The sequence below is a fragment of the Rhamphochromis longiceps genome, linkage group LG1 (genome assembly GCF_057381845.1).
Source record: "Rhamphochromis longiceps isolate RC_006_pf linkage group LG1, R_longiceps_female_GT1.1, whole genome shotgun sequence".
In the NCBI taxonomy this organism is placed as follows: Eukaryota; Metazoa; Chordata; class Actinopteri; order Cichliformes; family Cichlidae; genus Rhamphochromis; species Rhamphochromis longiceps.
In genome coordinates, this window is record NC_140557.1 from 37,952,529 (window position 1) to 37,954,887 (window position 2,359).

Sequence of the window (2,359 nt, forward strand, 5' to 3'; positions counted from 1 at the left end):
ATACAAACTGAGTACATCTATGCTATTTAGTTCCATTATGGGGAAACCGGACTGCTACTACACGCTGCAGTAGTGCAGATTTCAGCTCAATCAACCAGTTTAAGGTGGAAAAACCTGACTGGACACCTCAGACCACAAAACTATCCCACATGTTTGGTCAGAGGTCAGGACAGCCTCATGGCTGATTCAAAGGTAAACGCCAGCCAGCAAATCCAACCAGTCTTTCATTCACAATGTCTGTCATAAGATGAGCCGGGGTGTTCACAGTATAAGGTAGGAATTACAGCCCTTTTAAAAAAGTGTTACTTCCTGTTTATCATGGAAAAGTAAGAACTTGGTGCAGGATTAGTGGGGAGGGAAGTGAATCAATACTCAGTACTGCAAAAGAAAAGGAAATAAACACATCTCATGTTTCCTGGATGTCTGCTCACAGCAGCGGGTCTGAAGGGTGAATGAAAAAGTGGATCTGTTTTAAAACAGTGTGATATGTCTGATATCAGACGTCTGAACTTTTATAAGAATTACAAATTGAGCAAATTTAGATGTGAACATTTATATTTAATTTAAATTAAATCACTGAATCATACCTGTTATTAATCTCTGTCTCTCTTCCACAGCATGTCTTTATCTTGTCTACCTTCTCTCACCCCAACCAATCACAGCAGATGGCCCCGCCCCTCCCTGAGCCTGGTTCTGCCGGAGGTTTCTTCCTGTTAAAAGGGAGTTTTTCCTTCCCACTGTCGCCAAAATGCTTGCTCATAGGGGGTCATATGATTGTTGGGTTTTTCTCTGTATCTATGAAGCGCCTTGAGGCGACTTTTGTTGTGATTTGGCGCTATATAAATAAAATTGAATTGAATTGAATTGAACTTCTTTGGGTTAACAGCCAACTTTCTTCCATTCCTCTCCGAGTCACCTAAAACATTTCTGGTGCAGAAGTTGGCCTCACTTTAAGCCATGTACTTATCAGCCAATATCAGCGTTGGACCTCTCTAATGCTCTTGTGGCTGAATGAGAGCGAAGCTACGCTTGCCAGGTTCAACATCTGTTGTGAGGAGGCTGGATTAAGTGGATGACTGAACAGCATCTGGCAATTTCGGCGACTTTCCCAAGCCAGCAATCACATCCAATTCACAGAGTGATTGGCAAGGTGTGCAGAGGTGAGAAAGGATGCAGGGTTTGAGCATACTTCAGTCAGCTGCTTTCATCACTTTAGTGTGTCTACATGAAAAGCGTACACTGATGACAGGCTTTTCACACCACTTTCCCTCCAGCTGACAAAAAACAAATGACCAAATATACCAAAGTTTTTTTCTTACCTTTAAAGCTTGAGTTGTATGAGAGTGACGTCATATTGACAAATGACAGATTTCACTAAATGTAATTGTCTGTTCTGATAAAAGCATACAGCAGCATTTACAACTCTGATATGAAAGTACTTCACTCTGAATTCTCTTCAGTTAATAGTATTCGTTTTATTACCATACACCTGAAATACAGGCATGTAAACAGTGTAAGCACTGTAAGACTGAAGGCTGAAATGTCTTTTGACCATTTTGAGGCGCTATTGTTATGTAAATGTCTAGTGTAGGCTTCAGGAAATTTGTTAGTGTCGTACAGTTTCGACTGTTGTGTTTATGTCTTGTTTTGTTCAGTCTTTGAGTAGGGATGGAAAATATCTTTTAGGTTTTATTCCTCTTAGTTTACTTTTAAATGAAATTTGAACTCATTGACCTTTCTGAACGTGAAGGACCAAATGCAGCCGTTTATTTTAGGCTCAAAAGATGAAAAAAGGTCAAAAAATACAAGAAATTAAATTAAAGCACACCACCTGACAGGAAACAACAGGGGATATTAACAGACACTGTGAGAAAGACTAAAGGAAAAACAGTGCTATTTATACCCAGAAGGGGTAATCAGATGGAGTGGAAACAGAACAGTAATGTAGAATGTGTAGTAGAGTAACGAGACACAGAGGCGTAAACAACAGACAGGACACAAATAAGTAACAGGAAGTGAGGAAGAATAGCTAAACATGGAAACAGAAACATATGAAAAGACACAGGAGGAAAACCTGAAGGAACAAATAAACAGTGTTGGGTAAGTTACTTTAAAATAGTAACTTAGTTACATTACTAGTTACTTCTCTCAAAAGTAACTCAGTTACTTCAAGTTACTCGTTACTTTCAAAGTAACTAGTTACTAGGGAAAGTAACTTTGGTTTTACTCAGACTTCTCTTGTTAATGTGTTGCTTCCATAACTTTGCCGGTCTTCTAGCTTGCTTACTTGCCACAGTGCACTGTGCCACCTACCAATAGAAAGGAAAAGATAATGTGCATATTTCCACGAGAGAAATCC